A 21,214-nucleotide genomic window follows, 5' to 3' on the forward strand; every position below is an offset into this window, starting at 1 on the left:
GCCAGAGGTTTTGAAAAAAGGATTTCAGAATAAGTGGCAAAGGCTTGCCTTTCGACTGTACCGATGATATTGACAAATATTCCTGTCGTAAAAATTCATTACTGGAAACCATTGGCGCCCGAAGAAATTTTTAAGGGGTCATCTCCTTGATTGCTATATTACGTCTGGTATTTAATATACGTAGTTTGCTATATTACGAATACATTTTCGTGAGCAAGGGGGGCCGGACCCCTTCCCCTCCCTTCGGGCGCCCGTGGTCGAAACTAAGTAGTCGTTGTTTTAAGCACTGTTTCTTCCAGACATGTTTTTGGTGTGCTGCCCCCTGGAACTCTGAGAGTGCCTCCCACGGGGAGACCGAAATAATACATCTATAATATAATAATGAATAGAATAATACCACCAGTACCCCCGGAATCCTAAATGTACCCTCCAGGAACATTTTTCTGAAAGAAACACTGATTGGAAGATTGTAGTCGTGTTGTGTGTTGTGCTGATAACCAAACGAAAGTCGTTAAAAGCTGTAATTTTAACCACTTTGTATAACAGCTCCTTTTTGTGGGCCTCATCCGCTCTAGTGTTTCCACGATACGAGACATTTCTCTTGTCTAGTCTCACAAGACGAGATATGGGACGAGACGAGACAGCTTGAAGTCTCCTCTCGTCTCATCTTGTGGAAACAATTCTTTCGACCATGTGGGTTACTGTCCCGATCTTGGAAATGTCCTCGAAGGGATTGTGCTACGAATAACAGATTTTATTCGAACTAATTGACTGACTCCGATGCAACATTGTTCCAATATCGCCTATTCGCAATGTAATGGAATAGACAAACATACGTTTATATAGTTACGTGAAGGAGGTCCCGTGTTCGATTCCTGGTTGGGGCACTCCGTCGAAAAATTTAAAAGTTTTTCACGCCAGCCACCCTGAATGAGATTTTCCTTGGTTTTCCACATTCACACCAGGCAGATGCCAGGGTGATTCCTTAGGTTTCAGATCGCTTCCTTTCTTCCCTAATCCTTTCTTCCTTCCCTTTCCCCGGAAAGTGTGTTCACCTAGAGATGGTCTCAGATGGTCTCAGATGCCGAAAGCCCAGAGATCTAAATCCTAAATCCTAAATTTACAAGGTTACTTCTGGGGAACATTGTTCTTTCAAAATATATTTCTATATGTTGATATTTATTATTATTAATTGCTTTCTTGCATCTTTCCTACATTATTCTAGATTAGTTACCATCGGTTAGTTTAGTCAGATTATATAGTTAAATACGGTTATGTATGTTTAGCGTTTCGTTTCTTTTTTTTCAAAATACATTCCTATCTGATCAGATATATGGTTAATAATTTATTTGTTGCATTTTTTAATAATTTATTTCATACACACAATAGATAATACAACTCATACATTTTAATTACACAGCACATAGTTCTTTGACATGGAGGGAAATCTCCTTTGGTTATAGGAACATCTGGTATTACCAATGGGCATTTCCCTCATCCCCCTTGTAATTCGCACACCGTCAACAAATATAGAACATTGTTGAACATTTCTCGAACCACTTCATCACACTCCTGGCCTTGTGACATGGTGCATTATTTTGTCGAAAAATACCACTACCGTTGGGAAACATGGTCGTCATCAAGGGGTGTACGTAGTCTGCAAGCAGTGTGCGATACGCGTCGGCCGTCATTGTGCCTTGCTCGAGTTATACTAGATACATGCTCACGTGTATGTACCCCAGAGAATAATAATAATAATAATAATAATAATAATAATAATAATAATAATAATAATAATAATAATAATATTATTATTATTATTATTATTATTATTATTATTATTATTATTATTATTATTATATTTGAAGTACTATCAAATATCACGAAATTAATTATTAGTTTTAATTAACTGAATTGAGCTGAAAATTAAATCTTGATTTGGAAAGATTAACCATTAAGTTTATGCGTTCGGTACCTTTCTAAAGTAATAAATGCTGGAATTGGTTTCAAGGCTGTTTCTGAGTGAATACTTTCTTCAAAATAATTTTAAAAATTATAGAAAGATTTTCGAGACATTCGACTCGAGTCGAGATTTTTACGAAAAGTCTCGCCTCGACTCGTGTCTCGGCTCGAAAATTAGAGTCGAGAAATAAGTTTGTCTTGACTCGTCTTGAATTTTACAAAGTGTGTCTGAACTCGAATTCCAGTCCAGAGTCGAGACATGTCTCGACTCGTGCGCATCTCTAAATATTCATATTTTAAATGTGCAATACTACCTCGCGAAAAATGACCCCGAAGTTAATTTGCCAAAGTCTACTTTCTTCTTGTTAGATTAGTGATCGTGGTTTAGGATAGATTATGTAAAGTCAGACATGGTTATGTATGTTTACACTTTCGTTTCTTTCTTTCAAAATGCATTCCTATCTGTTCTCATTTATTATTAATAATTTATTTCTTGCATTTTCTAATAACTATCAGAAAAACCCATTATTCGCATGGTGGCTGTATTTGGAAGTCAACCCCTGTATTAGTAGTATCACCGTTGATTTCAGCGAGTGCGAAAACTACGGATTTGACATTAATATTGGCCATTTTGGATTATTTTTACATGTCAGGTATCCCCTCCGGTACCGCGACCCGTAGAGCTCCCTCGTGGCTAAACGGTTAGCGTATGCGCCTTTGGCGTGGGAGATCCGGGTTCGATTCCCGGCGGGAGCTCATGTGGTTCGTATTTCACGTTAATCAGTAGGTGCACGTCTCATATAGCCTCGCTGCTGAAAGGGACGCTAAACTAAAATCAGCAACTACCCCGATCCGCAACTAAGTGGGGTTAATTTGGAAGTTAATGCAATCGGAGTTTCACCATTGATCTCAGCGACCGCCAAAACTTTGAATTCGACACTAATATCGGTTATCTTCTACTACTTTTACATGTCCCTGTAAACGTCTTCTGAGACACCCCTGGTTCGATTTAAAAAAACAAAAAAACACTTCGTCTTCATCTGGAACCTGGGCAAGGTATCCAAGATCAAAATTTGGTAACTCTCGGTCCTCTCGTCTGGTCTCCAGGCAGCACACAGATACATAAATACAGACAGACAGACACACAAGCAAACTTTTTATTTTATCTATATTAGATTAGGTGTATTTCAAACAGTGTTTCTTCCAGAAGTGTTTTTAGGGGGTACTGCCCGCCCGGAGTTCTGAGAGTGCCCCCCGGAAGAGACCAAAATAATACGTCTATAGTATAATTAAAAATAGAAAGTTATCAATAGTGCCCCCGGAATACGAAATGTGCCCCCCTGGAACATAGTTTCTGAAAGAAACACTGCTTTCAAACACAACAGATAGAACCAACGGTGCCGACTTTCCAAAATGTATGTGGGTGTATATAAATGGCGGGACGTGTTATATGTTTTCAGGGGAGTCTCGATTTTTTTTGATTCATTTCTTTTTAGTTAAAATCTTTTTTGAACACTGTCACAAAGGGCTGTGCTGTGATAAATTAAAATATACCGGTAATATAAGGATAAGTTGGGACTGTCCTAGCTCAGTCGGTAACACGGCTGACTTAAACGTAAAGAAACAGGTTTAAACCCGGGTTCAAGTTTAATTACTGTAATGCATATTCCCAACATATATAATCGTGGTATTTAGTGTATATTTTCAACAATTTACATGATGCACAATGAGTGCAAGAGGCAGTGATATTATCAACACTAAAAGAAAATACTACATTCATACAAATTAAAATGAAAATATCATCATAAAAGAAAATAATTTTAATGGTATTGCAAAAAGAATTTGCAAGGATTTTGTTGTGGACATAAAGTATAAAGTGACTAACTTAGTGTGTTCCTTGGTTGCCTTTGCAGAAACACATTTGAAACAAACAAGTATGTTTTAGAGGTTAGAAATTTTAACTCCTATCTCTATGCTTTAATTGTTTATTTTTTGATAGTGTCAAGCGAGAAATATTTATTTTGTTATGTTTATTATGTTTTGAAACTAAAACTCGTGCCTGCAGCGCCCTGACAAGATTATTTGTGTGAGTGCTGGAACCAGGGAACATCAAGGAGGCGGCGCACATGGACAGAACAATCCCTAGCATTTCTTACACAGCATAACGTTGTTTTGGCATAGAACATTGATACTGTACTAGCGAGTTCCAGCTAGTTAAACCTTTTATTAACAGCCGGAGGCAGCATTCTGTTATATCGTTGTAGTGAGTGGCGTGTTAAAATACTCCTAGTATCAGTTTTTTCATTGTTGGATTCACCTTGAAGGACCAAAAATGTCTTTCGAGGAATACAAATTCCCTTTAATTCACGAAGTTAATATAGAAATGACCTTGAAACCTATGCTGTGCATAAATGCTGGAAGTCTTATAGAACGGTTTTATCCGTGTGTCTGTAGACCAGAGCCCTCAAAGCCAAGCCCGAAGACGGCCCGGATGGATCTGTATTCTGTGTCCGGCTCGACCCGATCCGGCCCGAATCTCGAGCCGGGCAGAGAATGGGCCGGGCTCTAACCGGGCAGGGCACAAACGGGCCGGACCCTAAACTGGCCGGGCTCTAAACCGGCGTGAGAACAACCAAGTTGATGAGTCAAGTCAATCCTTCAATATGCAATGGAAAATGAGAAATGTGTCGTCGTAATATTTCAATGTCTATTTGTCCTTCTCAAATAGGAAAATCGCGTGAAAAGTTACCCAAGGTTTGTTTTCTATATCCCTATATTGTCTGTCTGTCTATTCGTTATTTGTGCTTGCTCTGTCCAGCCATGTTTATTATACAATAATACAGCTCATGGACGTAAAAGTCTTATACTACACTCATTAATGCATTACGAGTAACAGAAGATTTGTAAAACTTCTACACCGTATGTGATACTAATACTACAACTACTACTGCTAATACTATTATTACCATTACGATTACGAATGCTAGTGCTAATTCCACTATTGCTGCCACTGCTACTACTGTTACTATTACCACTACGGCTACTACTTATTACTGTACTAATACGACAGCGAATACCACTAGTGCTATTACTAGTAATACGAAAACAGAACAATGAAAATGAAATCTTTGAGTTTTACGTCCCACAGTTATGCCGGCTAGGCTAAAGGAGACGGTGATGATGAGAAATAAATGACATGGTGGAATTAATAAAGTGGGAGGAAACCGGTGAACGTCGAGAACCCCCACACACGGTGTTTGTCCACCACAAAGTTCATTTGGCGAGACCTGTGATCGTACCAGGGACCCCATCCACCAAAGGTGAACGCTCAATCACTGAGCCACCGTTCCAGGAACACCTAATCGACCCTGGCGTCTTGGTGATTTATTTCATCATAATATTTTGTTATATTTGTAGTATCATACTATGATATAAAGAATACAGGAACATATAACATCATTTGGTATTTGACTTGCTAATTGAACATAACTAGGAATTGCACTGATCTTATGAGCACGCCAGTTCACTGTTTTGGCCTCCGTGGTCTAAAGGTAGCGTACCAAATTCTACTTAAGAGGTCAAGTACTTGACTTTGTCATACGTTCTTCAGGTAACTACAGTTCAGGCCGTATGTATGATGATGGGATGAATTGGTGGAATGAAAACAGTGGGAGGAAGCGGGACCACCCGGAAACTCCCACGCACACGCTATTTGTCCACCACAAAGCTCACATAGCATCTGGGTGGTAGTTCTGTACGGATCCAATGAACTACGGAATAACGTAGCAGAAACTCCCTACTTTGTAAATATATACTGCTAATATTCGTAAGTTTCAAGCTTGTAAAAGAACGTAGCTGTTTTGTCTTTCTATTAAGGTTTACGATATTTCTATCGTATCTTGTCGGAGCTGCAAAACGAGAGGTAATACATTTATCGATTTATGGTTAGGGATTGGTCCTTTAAAACATTTAATTAAATCGAGAGGTGATAGAAAGATACTATCCCGTGAAAAACGTGCATTTTCTTTTGTGACAGATGATAACACTACTTCAAGTTTCACTATTGAATTCATATAGTTTGGAAATCTTCGTTTCACACTGTGAAATGATACTCACTTCTTTTATTTTGGTATTGGTACTGGTAACTCCTCTAATATATGCAACAAATTGACACACTTAGTCGTAGATTACAAACTTGTAGCAATACACGTTGAAGCCGAACTTGGCTAACTTCAGCTCCTTCTGGTTTGAATAGGGATTGGTGGAAAATATTCTTGGGATGCTGAACTATTGAAGGAACATTTCCTTACGACCCTGAGTTGATTTTAAAAAGCCGTATCTTGATATCTCCTATTGTTTTGATTCCTGGAAACAAGAATTGAAATAAGAAATGATAGTTAATTTGAACCACTTCCTGATGATCTTAAAAAAAAGCCGTATCCTGATATCTCCTATTGTTTTGATCTATGGAAAAAAGAATTGAAATAGGAAGTAATAGTTAATTTGAACCACTTCCTGTTCCGGTAGAGTGTTTACAATAATTATGGTATGTTGCCGAGAGACGGTAAATCGTTTGGACAAAAATGTTCTCGCTATCTGTTACTGTTTTCGTTCTATGGCGAGGAACGTTCAAACAGAATATGGCTAATTTTAACAAATTCTGCTTTGATCAAAGCTGTCACGGAGATGGAGGAGGCTATTCTTGAGACGATGAATCGATTGCAAAAAGCCACTTTTTAATATCTTTTACCATTTATGCTCTACGGAAATCAGTATTGGAATCGGAAGCACTAGTAAATTTGAACAATTGCCAGTTTTAGTAGAGTTATGTGGATAGTAGCGATATGTTTGTTGAGAGGTTGAATCGTTTGCTTAAAACTGTTTCTAGCTATCTGCTGCCGTTTTCATTCTATAGCGATAAACGTTGAAACCGTTATTGAAACCAGAAATTATAATAAATTCTACATACAGCCGAATTTAGTATTGTAGATATTTGTCTTTAGACTCTAAATCGTTTGCAGAAACCACTTCTCACTATCCGTTATCATTTTCTTTATATATCTGCAAACGTTGAAATCGGAAATGGCTAATTTGAAGCAATTCCGGTTTGAGTAGAAGGTTAACGAGGATATAAAATATATTATTTAGATACTGAATTAATTGCAAAAGACCACATCTTGAAGCATTTACTATTTCTATTAGGCGGAAATTGGAAATTGAAACCGGAAGTAATAGTAAATTTCAACCATTTATAATTTCGGTAGAATATTTTGTGTACCCATGATGTTGTCTCTAGATGGTAACTCGTTTTCAAAAATAAGTTCTCGCTATGTTACCATTTTATGCTATGACGATAAAAGTTGAAACTGTTGTTGAAACCGGAAGTAATAATAAATTTAAACCATTTTTAATTTTAGTAGATATTGTGAATGACCATGATATGTTGCCTATACACGCGCAATCGTTTACACAAAAAAAGAAGAAAACGCTTTCATGTATGTTACCGTTTTCATCTATGGGCTAAATGTTAGAACCGGAAATTGCTTATTTGAACCACTTCTGGGTTCAATATAGAGTTAACAGATGAGATGGAACCTATTCTATTCATTGGATGAAGAATCAATAGCAGAAAACCATTTCTCTATATCACTTTCTGTCTTTGCTCTAGTATATGTCAACAGACACACGGATGAAACCAGTCTATAAGATTTCCGACTTTTATGCACAGCACAGTTTGGAAGTTTAAAACCTGTCTTTGGTTCCATAAATATTATTAACACTAACATATAAATGATACTCTTGTGTATGATTCAAAAACTTAGCCGTGAAATTTAATCTAGATTGGAAGTAGTTGTGGAAAGGACTCTTGCTATAACAGATTTGTGGGTGTTCAGATAAAATCAACATATTCTTTCTATTTCCGGGTGAGTAATGGATAGGTCATTTCTACTGTATATCAACTTCACGGAGCAAAACGACTTCTGACTTCATGAGAAACCATTTGTTAGTTCTTCAAAGTTAATAACAACAAAATAGCTAATACTAGGACTACACGTGACCCATTACTTCGATAGAAGAAGCAGATTCAATAGACGTGTTTACGTATGAAAGAAGCCCTCCGGCACTTAGGCTGGGTGGAAGCAACAACATTCTATGTGAAAGAACGCTGTTTGTTCTATCTGTTTGAATTTGCTTGTGTGTTTGTCTGTGTGCAGCTTGGGGATCAGTCGAGTTGACAAAAAGTTACTAAATTTTAATAACGGATACTTTTGTCCAGGCCCCAGACCAGGACTAAGCGGTTTTTATTAAAAAAAAAAGATTCGAACCAGGGGTCTCAGGGGATGAGGACGTTTACCGAGACATGTAATAATATTAGAAAATGGCCGATATTTATGTCGAATTCATATTTTCACGGTCACTGAGATCAATGGTGACACTTCCATTAGCGATGCCTTTACATATCAGCTACCATTGCGTGCGGGCCGGGGTCACCGGGGGGGAGGGAGATGTACCGAAACACGTAAAAATAATCCAAAATGACATATATTAGTGTCAAATCCTTAGTTTTCACGGTCGCTGAGATGAATGGTGATTCTTCCAGAGGTGTTGACTTCTAAATACAGCTCCCATCGCTTGGGAGCCAGAGGCGTTCTTTTTAAATTTCGAACCAGGGGGTCTCAAGGGGCGTTTCCCGCGAAATGTAAAAGTAGTAGAAAATTACCGATATATTTTCGTTTCGTTTACATAGATATTTTATCTGAACCATGCGAAAAGTGGTTATTTTCAGCAAGTCATTATTAAATGCAAGAAATAAATTATTAATGATATACAGGGTGGCCCAAAAGTACGTATACAGTACCGTACTGATCAGCGCATTGCATTTTATATAATTTCTTATTTTTATCCATCAGGTAGACTTAGTTTCTTTATTATTTGTTGTTAATATGTTTTTACTTACATCTTAAGGTCAGAAGAGCCGAAGCAAATAAACTCATAAACTACAATGTTGATCAATATAGATGTGTATGCCTGTTTTGGAACTACGTGAACAGATAGGAATGTATTTTGAAAGAAAGAAACGAACGTATAAACATACATAACCGTATTTGACTTTACATAATCTATCCTAAACCGCAGTCACTAATCTAAGATAATGTAGGAAAAATGCAAGAAAGTAATTATAATAATAATAAATATGAACATATAAAAATACATTTTGAAAGAAAAATTTCCCCTGGCAAAACTTGTTTACTCCAGATGCCGAAGCGTTAACCAGAGTTTGAGTGGGTCAGTGGATCGCTGGGTCAAGTGGGTCGAGTTTTCTGAGTGGAACGTGGGTCAACAGCATGTGACCCACTGTGACCCACCACCCACCGTGACCCACTGCGACCCATCACCCACCATGACCTACTCTGCTCACTGCATTGTAAACAGCATCTTCTGAACAGCATATTTTTTTCAACCTCGACTCTAACCATAGAAACTAAAAACTAAAACGAAGAACATTGAAGAAGCAGTTGAAGTTAAATTTATATCATGGCAGTCAAGGTGGTTCATATCAAGGACTGCCTAATATCAATATTAGGCAGTCAACTAATATCGATCCTTTTCGATTATTTTTAGAAATTAATCCTATATATAGAAAATGCCCCCCCCAACTAAAGGGAGTTTTAAAAAATGATATTGAGATTAGGGCCTAACTATGTATATGCCAAATGTCATTTCAGTTGATTTTGCAATTTGATCATGATGATGACACATACATAGCTATATTCAATTTTTATACAATAATTCATACATTATAGGTGATTCAAAAAAAATCCAGTAGTTAGCTCCTCTAAAAACTCTTAGGCTGTGTCTGAAAATTCAAGAAGTAACTCCTATTGCTATTATTACAATTGCAAATATGATCAATTTCCGGAAGTTCTGCAAGAGTGCCTGAAGTTCTTTCTTCAATAGAAACAAATGAAAAAAGAAGAAAAAAAGGCCTTGAAAGTAAAACGTAGACAAATTCACCAGTGCTCAGAAGAAGCTGTCTACAATGCACTGAGCAGAATGGGTTGGTGAGTCAGAGTGGTTCGATGGGTCAGCGTGGGTCAGAATGGATTGTTGGGTCAGACCCAGAGTGGGTTGTGTGTCGCAGTGAGTCATATCCTGTTGACCCATAACCCACTTAAAAATCTTAATCCAATTGACCCACTGATTCACTCCATCTCTGGACTGCACACACGGAAAAAGTAGCCATATATTTATCTGAACCTTCCTGACTTTACTTAACCTCCACTAATTAAAGTTAATCTAAAATATACAATAAAGCAATTATTAATAACAATTACAAACATAGAGAAATGTATTTTGAAAAAATCAAAGTGAACCAGAAGAAAGTTTGAAAACGGGTTGCTCCACTTAACAAGCAGACATCTTACCGACTTACCCAACTTGCAGAACTTGTAACTTTTGGTTTTGAAGCTTTATTTATATTGCGTGTGTTACGTAACAACGCTACGAGATGTCATTACTGTAGCGACGACCTCCTTCAAACCCGTTTCTTAAATTTACGAAATAACTCTTTTAATCCTAAATCAATCCGATATATATCCGTGTGTGTGTGTGTGTGTGTGTTGGTGCACCAGTAAGTTCCTAAGAGTATAGATTAATTCATTCTTCATTTTAATCTAGAGAACAAATGTTTTAAATGAAAACAAGGGGCTTGTTGCGGTAGATGGCTAAAGGCCGTAAATAAAATTCAGACTAGAAGTGTAACTGGGGTAACTCACCGACATTGGCTGATTTAACACGTTCGATAACAGCGCGCGTGTAATAGATGATTTATAAACGCATTTGATATAACCTGTATAGATAAGTGGGTAGTGACTGTTGTTCTAAGGATTCTGTGTTAGAGTCTCACCCAAGACTGAGTTACATCCTTTACAAGGAATTAAACATTATAAATGATGTTCCCGTTTGATCCTGAAATAGATTTATCCTATGAAGTGAGAAAAACCAAGACAGATGCAGGGGGCAGGGGGGAAAGGCGCAGCCTGTTTATCATTAGGTGTTAAAATTTAATTTATTCCCATGTCTTTTGTTATTTCCTTTCCCTCTTTCCTTCTTTTCTCATTTTGTTTAGCTTTCTATACTTTTTCGGACTCTGTATGATGCGTATTATTATTTTCGTTTGCATTAATTACTATCTCTTAGAACTTAACGTGAATGGAATTTCTGCAGATTTATCTCTTGGTTGTTTCTCTAAGTGATGCTCTCAGATAGTAATACTTTTTCCTCCAAGTGGAGGAATATCCTGGCATGTTATGTTTTCGGGATGTACAGTACCTTTATACATCTTTTTAAATAAATGTACCTTTTTCAGTTATGAAAGTATCCGACAACGATATCATTGACTATAAGTATGCACATATGATTTTTTTGCGCATTACCCTAACAGCACAATTACATAGGCAGGCATATGCCTATCATGTTCCCGCAGATACATGGGAATGTGTCCAGTATGTGCCTTATGTACTACTGAGAAAGAAATCACATGGATGGCAAGTGATAGTCACAGTCTATGTCCGTCCCTAGGCACGTGCCTGATATGTACCTGGGGAAAGTGCCTAATATGTTCTAGGTATGTTCCCCATGCCGTAAGCGTCAATGAACCACCAAATTACTCCCCCAAAATGTGTTAAATCGCCTATATGCGTAATGTGTTTACATTAAGGTAAGTCTAAACAACGCTTTAAACAAGTAACAAAAATGTAGGGCTACCATAGTTGAGGCACGAACCACCAACCTTTGAATCACTAGCCACGTGCTCTTCCGACTTTTTTAATTCGTCCCAACAGGGATACTGTTTGCCATGGGCAGTTCGTGCAATTTCTGCGTAATCCAAACACGACAGGGACACAAACACGGAAAGATCCAGGACAGTTAAGATTTCGGCTTTGCTCTTCAAAGGGATTCGGACCCGAAGTGGATTGCGCCTCATGATCCGAAGCCGAACGCCCGAGACCATTCGGCCATTGCCACCGGCTCGACTTGGCCACAGAGGCGATGAAGAGGTCATCGCTTGTAGAGGGGTAAATTATTGAGGTCTTTTCCATTCGACTAATCAAAATGCTCCTTTAACCACATATATTCGACTATAACCGTTTGGGATCAGATAAAATCTGCTCGCCATGTAATTTTATAACAAATTGACGAGTATCTATTTACTTTATTTCATGGTTCTTCCACGGCTGTTCCAATAGAGAAATATACATTTTTCCAGTCGAGACATTACTTTTACAGCACATTTTCGAGACGAGACAGCCACAAATCTGGTTTCGTGCGCATCCCTATTACCGAGCGAAGGTGTCCATCTCCCCAACATGATTAACGTAATCATCCTGAACGTCATGGAGGGTGTTTACTGTCTTTAACCATGTTTATTATTCTCCATCTTTTGCATTTTTTCGTTTTGCATATTAAATTTTGGTCCTACGGGCGATCGTAAGATCGTTCTGCCCTTAGGCCGTGTCTAATTGTTGTAGTGTTAAATCCAGCCTTGCACAGGATATATACATATAAGGTACACAATTTCTTGGGTTGGCATAGAAAAATGTACGATGTATGAGAATGTATCTTGGGGAGATGGATAGTAAATCCTCATTTCATTTTATAGTGTGTAGATTCAATGATAAGATTCAACGGCGGTCTTGTGTTTCTGAGATGATGAGTCGTCACTCTTTTTGTCTATAATTTTAATATAATAATAATAATAATAATAATAATAATAATAATAATAATAATAATAATAATAATAATAATAATAATAATAATAATAATAATAATAATAATATAATGGTGGTGGTGCTCAGTCAACACCAGCAATGTGAGCTGCTTGTGTTGGTCTTATCAACTGAGTTTATCATAATTTAATTGCTTGGAGTGTGTTCGGTCTATTTTGGATTTACTTCTTTGAGAAACTAACGATGGTACTTTATGTATTTTCAATTACATATTATTTATTTTTTATATGTGAGAGAAATACTTAGCAAATCACAAATGACATGGCGTTAATGACTGATACAGCTAACGACGATTACATGTCTATTGCATTCTTTTTGTGTTAACCTTTCTCTTACTTTGTGATAATAGATATGTAGAATTTGTTAAAAGTAAAATTCTTATTTAAAAAATATGTGCAACCTTGCCGTATGTAAGTAAATTATTGAAAAATTGTACTAGTTCTTTCAAAAATTGGGGAAAAATATGCCGAATTGCTGTAGAGCTACATTGAAATTGACGAGAAGAAGCCTCGGCTGTCCCTGCCACCGAGCGGCCAATTTTTGTTTTTGTCGTACGCTATAAATCTTTGTTTCGACAGGCAGTATAAGGAGCGACGAGAGGAGTGACTCCAGCGGGCGGTGCTTCTCTGTAAGATGCATATGAAAAGTACTGCAGAAAGTTACATAAAGAACCCTGGAAATAAAGAATGGTTATTGATATTCTGCCAATTTAAATTTTTTTTCAAACTTGCAACAACAATATAGATAGATAGATAGAGTAGGGGGTTAATGAGGACGTCAGCAACAACAATATAGTATGCGGCGCTTCATAAGCCATTATACTTCTTGTTTTCGTGAAAACTAGAAGAAAAGATAAGCTTGTCAACAAGCATTTGATAAGGTTATAATGAAGTATGGTTCATAAAGCGCCTCATACTAAAATTGTTGCAAATTTGAGAAAAAGTGTCTAAATTGGCAGAGTATCAATAACCATGCTCTGTTTTTCAGGGTTCTTTATGTGACTTCTACGATATTGTTCATATTCATCTTACAGAATGTAACGTTTAATGCTTGAGCTTCATATTCAAACTGACTTTTATCAACACTTTTACATTTTTATAACTAGGTAAAAAGAAAAAAAAGGCGATCTGTACTCACCTCTTCTCTAACAGTCATTCCATACTACTTGCAAGATATAAGATTAATTTGCCGAGCAACTAAAAAAATATTAAGTAGATACGAGGTGTGTTCAAAAACTATCGAACCTTATATTTTCCTTCGTAATCCAATGAAGCGCGGAAGATGTAGATGTAGAAGGAACATTCATACACAATCGTGATTTTATCCCGCCCACAAAAAGCGTCAATTGCTGGCCGTCGGCCAACGCGTAAAGACGGGTAGTGAGCGGCGGTCGTCGGATTTCAGTTTTTTGTAAAATGACAGAAAAACTTGAGCAGTGATATTACATCAATTATTTCCAAAATCTTGGCGATACCCAAGTGAAGACCATTCAGTCGGATCGGCACATTCAATTTTAAACCAGAATTTGGACAGGAGGAGAGTGTCTGCAAAATTTTATTCAGGCTTTCGTTTCCAAACACAACACTCCTGTATATCGTCAGGCTCCCTACTCACCCGACATGGCTCCGTGTGACTTTTGGTTATTTCTCAAGCTGAAAATATTACTAAAACGGACCCGATTTGAGTCATGAGAAGATATCATACGGAATGCGTCGGCACGGCTGCTCAAAATTTCAAAAAACTCAGTTCCAGAAGTGTTACCAACAATGGTGAAAGCGCTGGGAGAAGTATGTGCATTACCAAGGAGATGTTTCGGATTTCCAAATCAATAAATGTATTTTTGTAAACCAAAGATTCGATACTTTTAGAATACATCTCGTATGTTTGAAATATTTGTTAAATATTATTCTTTTTCCTTAAAACGTATTTTTAGGTAAAACAATTAAATTTTGTTTTTACATTTCAGAAGTAACATTAGTAAAGATCATATAATCATTAGATTAGGAAGTCTAAGACGAACAGATGATTTCTTTAATCCAGATCTTGTGATAATGCCAACAACAAAAGTTGTCATTCATCCATCTTATTTTCCAAAATTCAACTTTAATAACATCGCCCTGATTAAATTGACCAGGCCTATTAAGTTTACAGGTAATAATTCTATTGTTTTCTCAAGGATTTAACGCAAAATCTTATATATAATATTTTTTTGCATCTTGGTTCCCTTAGAATATATATATGTAATTGAGATTTATATATATATATATATATATATATATATATATATATATATATATATATATATATATATATATATATATATATACAGGTATATATATACAGGTATATATATATAGGCACGGAGTTCCCCCATTCAACATTTACACAGCATGTCGGAAAAGTAACGAAACTTTTCTTCTTTACAGATAACCACAAGCGCCATCTATTGAAGCAACATATAATCGGAAAATGGGATATCTGCTGAACAAAACGAGACCACAATCATGAGAACCTATTAACGGAGTGTCAAGTTATAACAAGAAACGTGAGTGTATCTGGTGTCATCTTGTCACAAACAGACGATGGAGCAAAGAGCCAACATTAAATTTTGTTTCAAGCTAGATAACACATTTACACAAACATCAGAAATGGTGAAACAAGTGTATGGTGATGAGTACTTATCTTGTACTCGTATGTTTGAGTGGTATATGTGATTCTGGGACGGTCGGAGTTCTTGGAAGACGACCCAAAGCCAGGCAGACCGAAAAACAAATCTTGCGATGACTTGCTGGAACAAGTGCATGAAATGATCGCCCACGATGCGAATTCGAGTGTGAGATGGATGGCGGAGAAATTAAATACGACTAAATACATAATTCACGAAATTCTGACAGAGGATTTAAAGAAACGGAATGCACCATGACACAGAAGCGTCTCAGTTCGTGGCGTTTTGGCTAAAAAAAAAAAAAAAAAAAAAAACTGTGTGCTCCGTATTCGCCTGATTTATCGCTGTATGAATATTTCTTATTCCCAAAATTAAAATCGGTTATGAAAGGAACACTTTATGACAATGTTACACACGTTCAGTCTGCCGTGACGAGGGCCACTGAGGCGACTCCGAGAAAGGACATTCACAATTCTATGTTAGGTTGAACGTACCTAGCGGTGTATTGATGCGGAAGGGATGCATTTTGAATAAAAAGAACTACACTTTGAAAAATACCTAATTCTTTTTTTTATTTAAAAAGTTTCGTCGTTTTTTCGACATACTGTGTATTTCCGTATTAGACCGAACATAGTACCCAGTAAAAAATGACTGTGCTAATTCCACACAGTAACTCTGTGTTCCTCGAGTTGTATTAAATGTTAACACAAGCCTGGTGCTATTTCAACTCCATCGCGCTTTGGAGTTAAATGTTAAAATGTAGTCGTTATATGAACCATCTGACATGATGAGGAGTCATTTTAGTAGCACACCATTCGTATTGTTTTACATACAGTTGTGAAACCAATTCTTTTCGAAAAGCATTTTCTTTCCATTTAAATGAATATGACTCTTACGAGGGACAATAAAGTATGGCGTAAATTACTTTTAAGTATTTACGAGGAACAGATATAGTCGGCAACGAAGATCATATTGCACATAGAAACAACAGATGCCAGCATTTCTACTTAAGTAAATGTTGTCGTAAAATTAATACCCTCATAAAATAATTTTCGTAAAAGACTAAGAAAATATAAATATGTTCTTTGATTTGTATAAATGTTAAGTATACCACGTAAATCTTTGCTTTAAGCAAAATAGAAAAAAAAAACTAATTTACATTCTCAATGTTAGTTACTAAATGTTCATGATATCTTTGGAAGGTAATGTGCTCACTCACCCTTTCCCAGAGCTTTGTTCTGAAGCGCCACTGAGTGAACAGTGATGAGTTTTGAAAAATCCTTCCTTTTCCTGCTCCTGAGCTTTTCCTCTGTCTCTTTTGCGCGAACCGTCCGTCAGACTGATCAAGCCGGTTCTATAGATCGAGGCTTACCCTCTGTCTTCCTCACTCCATCCGCTTCGACCACGAAGGTGGTCAAAAGAAAGGAAAAGGGCACTAGATAGCGATCGCAATCGGGCAGTTCAACTGCATCTACTGCGTCAAATGTGTCCACTAGATCCAGGTCTCCAAGTCAGCACCTACTCTACGCTGACACTATTAAACAGCCTCACCATCAGGCCAAGAAACCGCACAGAGATAATACATCAAAAACGTCTGACATGGAAACTGGAGACATGAGCTCTACTGTGATTCCTCAGTCTCAATAATCGATCATCAACCAGCATCCTAAACCTATACTTCACTCCTTCATTCTCCAGGAGTTCGACACTAAATACAGTAACGAAAAATTTATTACCCTATAACTTCGTAAGTATCTTCCAAGTATACCGCTCACAGAAGTCATCAAAACTAGAAATGGTTATATCTTAAAATCCACAGATCCACAGTTTGCCGTCGCGATTAGGAATAAGGCTTCTTTCGAAATATTTGACAAAAATGCTACCATTACCACTCTTTCTTTTGTACGTCAGAAGCAACCACCGCCACCAAGACGTCCATCTTTCTTGTCTGTTGTCATCCGAGCGGTGGATCCATCCTATTCTGACAATGAGATTCAGGAGGAACTCCAACTCGCTGCCACACCATCTATAAAGTCATGAGTCTACGTAACAATACTGGTCCCACAAATATGGTTCCTGTACTTACCGCCTCACCAAATACCACAGATTCATTGCTCACTACTGGCGCTTACATCTATTATCGTCGGCACAGAATCGAACCCTCACGCTCGCCTGCTCCTCTTCCTGTGCATTGCGAAAATTGCCAAACTTACAGTGATAGTAGAACAAATAGTTGCAAGAATCCACCAGTTTGTGGTTATTCTCATCAAACACACCCTCATCAAACACACACTTGTCGGAATTTCGAACGCCCACCTGAATGTCCAACCTGCCACGACCAGCATCTGGCCTATTGCTATAAGTGCAAGAATAAACCACAACCTGGCCAACAACACCCGTATCTCAGACTCTTCACCTCCTCCCGACCAACGAACTACCGATCCAGTTATCATTCAACATCTCCTTCAATTTCTAACTCTCACTTTTCAGAACATCCATCCCTTTCAGCACAATCACATTCTACAATTCTACAGCAACTCACCAAGACCGCTAAATCTGTTTTTAATGTTAAGTTCTACGCCACTTACACAAACAACTACGTCCATTTCCATACGTTTTCACAAGAAACAGCCGTTAACTCTGTACATTATGGATTTAGTCTTCCTTTTTCTTAATATCCGCTCTTTACCAAAGAATAAAACTCTATTTGAAGCATTTTTACTTGAAGAACACATCTCAGCTTTCTTGTTGAACGAGACATTTCTTACGAAAACTACCCCCTGTAACATTCCTCGTTATACGCTTGTACGTCCCGACAACACAGCGCCAGCATTAAGGGCAAATGGAGGCGTAGCAATCGGATTTCGAAATCACATACCTCATCGCAATCACATTTGTCCCATTCATCACCTCCCAGAGCATATCATCACTACCTTAGATTTCAAGTCTATCATGATTAGCTTCACTACTATTTACGTTCGCTCAGGACACCCTATTCCACTCGTATTTTTCAGTCACATGTCTCACACCTATAAATATTATATTATCCTCGCTGATATCAACTATCATAGTCGCACTCTTGAACGCACACAATTCTCAGATCATATAACCACTCACACCACTGGCATTCTACACATTCCTCCGACTCCTACTAGACCTGTCTCAAATACCACCCCTTACATTGCTATCACTTCAAATACTCTTGCTGCTAACATCACTCTTACCATCCTCGACCTCCTCGGCAGTAATCATGCCCCGATCAAGCTCTCATATCATACGCGCTCTGATCGACCTCACGATGCACCTCCGCCAAATCGAACTCCACGTTTCGACAAAGCTGATTAGGATCATTATGGCACCTATGTTACCACTGCCGTAGCTCATTTGCAACCTCCCACTACATCAGATGAGCTTTACACACATATTGAAACGATCACTTCAGAAATCACCCATGCATCAGAACCGTATATTCCCACCACCAGTTCCACGCCATATCAGCCTAAATTGCCTCCGATTTACCTCACTCAAATCAAATCGTCTATGCCAATAAAATATTTTAAACCAAATTATTCATTAATATATAATGCATGTGTGATATGTTTTCTCTTCTATGTTTTATGTATCCTCTGCCGCATTGATGATTATGGTCGCAAAGACCATAATGACCTGACACCTGAAGTATGTATTTAATAAAGGAAAGTCTCATAGCCCAACGTCCGTAATCCCATATCCCTAAGATTCCTTTGCAACTTTTTCCTTAAAGAGGGTGTAGCCCTCTACAGGGTAGCCAGCCTGCGGGCTAGCCATTAAAAATTGTGCTTACTTAACATCGATCCATACTATAGCACTTATCCGAAGAAAAGGCAAAACCCTTTAAACTGACAACGGACTAAAAAGCACGATACAGTACTTTATACATTCTCTGCTGCAAAGTCTATTCAACATCATTGTATTTCTGTAATTTGGAATGTACAATTTTGTTTAAAAATATTGGCCATTCAGAAAGCAACATTTTGGGAACAGTACGTATGAGTAAAATACTATAATACTTTGGCTATAAATACATATTTCAATAAATCAAAGAAAATCCTCATCTATTTGATTTAATTTCAACTAGGTAACAGTGCAGAGCTTTTCAAAAAGAGATGGGTGGCCAAGTTTTTCTTGAATAAGACTATATGTGTTCCAAAATTTTGTTCTTTGCAGATGTCATTCAACCGGTGACGCTCATTACCAGTGAGTTACCTCAAAAGGACTTCAGCAACTCCACAGTGACAGTTGTTGGTTGGGGACATAATAGCAACAGTGAGTGCGTTTTAACTTGTTAATTTAATTCTTAAATGGTGCGTTATTGCGAGGTCCAAGTATATTTATGTATGTCGCTATGAGGGAATTTTGTACTCTTCATGATAAGTTTTTAGATTTTGTAAAGTTCACGAGTCTAATGTCATTGTCATTACTCTCCTTATGAAGATTTTCATTTACTATAATCCTCTCGTCCTACCTTTGTATGAAAATTCCATAATAGAATTTCCATATGGTATCACGGGAGTTGGTCAAATACACATTCTACTTCTTCGTAAAAATTATCCATTATATCTTCATCTATATCTACCGTTGGGGCATCTACATTTAGAACAATAATATCGCACCAGCGGCCCTGAAGAGTGTAAAGAGAAAACATAATTCAGCTCGTTTAATTCTGATGTAATTCGTTTATGAATGGAAAACCATGTTCCTAATGGCGATTTTGTTATCTTACCAATTAGAAACCGTAAACTTTCTGGTCTGCACTGCTCTCTTTCCATTCCGGTTAACTTGCTGAACTCCTACCAGGTCCACTCTATATTTCTCTAACTCATTTGTTAACGTGCCTATCCTATAAAAACTTCCTATATTGCACGTTCCAAATCTCATATCAATTTTACTTTGCTAATCTGTCAATTTTTCAGTATTGGGCTGAGACTTCTGTGAATGTTTCTGAACAAGTGTCTTTCTTGCAAGGTGAATTTGTTATCCTCACGCCAAATCCTAAGCTGGAGAGCTACCCCTTGGCATCTATCCGCGACTGTTTATTCATTATACTAGCAGCTAACTTCTATATGTAGAGGTCCTCTTCTCGATCCGCAACCTACGGACTCGTCATGCCGTGCTGATAAAAACTCATCAAGGACATAGAACAATAATAACGTTAATAAGAATAATAGCTTAGAAATAAGAAAGATTTTAAAATGGAACTTCCAGCAGCCAATGAAATTACAAATAATTGGATTCAGAATTGGGGGGGGGATCGAATACATGACACGAAAGGCAACTCCCTTAAAGAAGAAAGAAATAGATCTTAACTTTTTCAATATACGGATCAATTCTACGTAAGAGAAACAGATTTCAAATAAGCGATTGAAAGTCTCTAAACTGGAAATTTGTGGGCTCTAACTATATTCAGAATTTCCTGTGTATACAATTCACACTACAGCAGCATCACTAAGTATTATAACCGCATTCTCCAAATATCTAGCTTTCTAACCAACATAAAAAATTCCTCTACCAAAATATGAAGAAAAATTTCCTCTACCATCAATCCTGTGAACTACAGACCAATCATATGCCTTTCTACGATGTTCAAATAATACATGATATCAATACTAACTGCGGAAATACATTCTTATCTGCAGAAGAATGGAATTATGGCATAAGGAAAACAAAGGATACCTCAGAGTCAGCAAGGAATGCAAAGACCAGACCATAGTAGATACAGTGCTTACTGAGGAAGCTCAATTCCAAAAGAGAAATCTCG

The sequence above is a fragment of the Thermobia domestica genome, chromosome 9 (genome assembly GCF_964235325.1).
Source record: "Thermobia domestica chromosome 9, izTheDome1.hap1.1, whole genome shotgun sequence".
In the NCBI taxonomy this organism is placed as follows: domain Eukaryota; kingdom Metazoa; phylum Arthropoda; class Insecta; order Zygentoma; family Lepismatidae; genus Thermobia; species Thermobia domestica.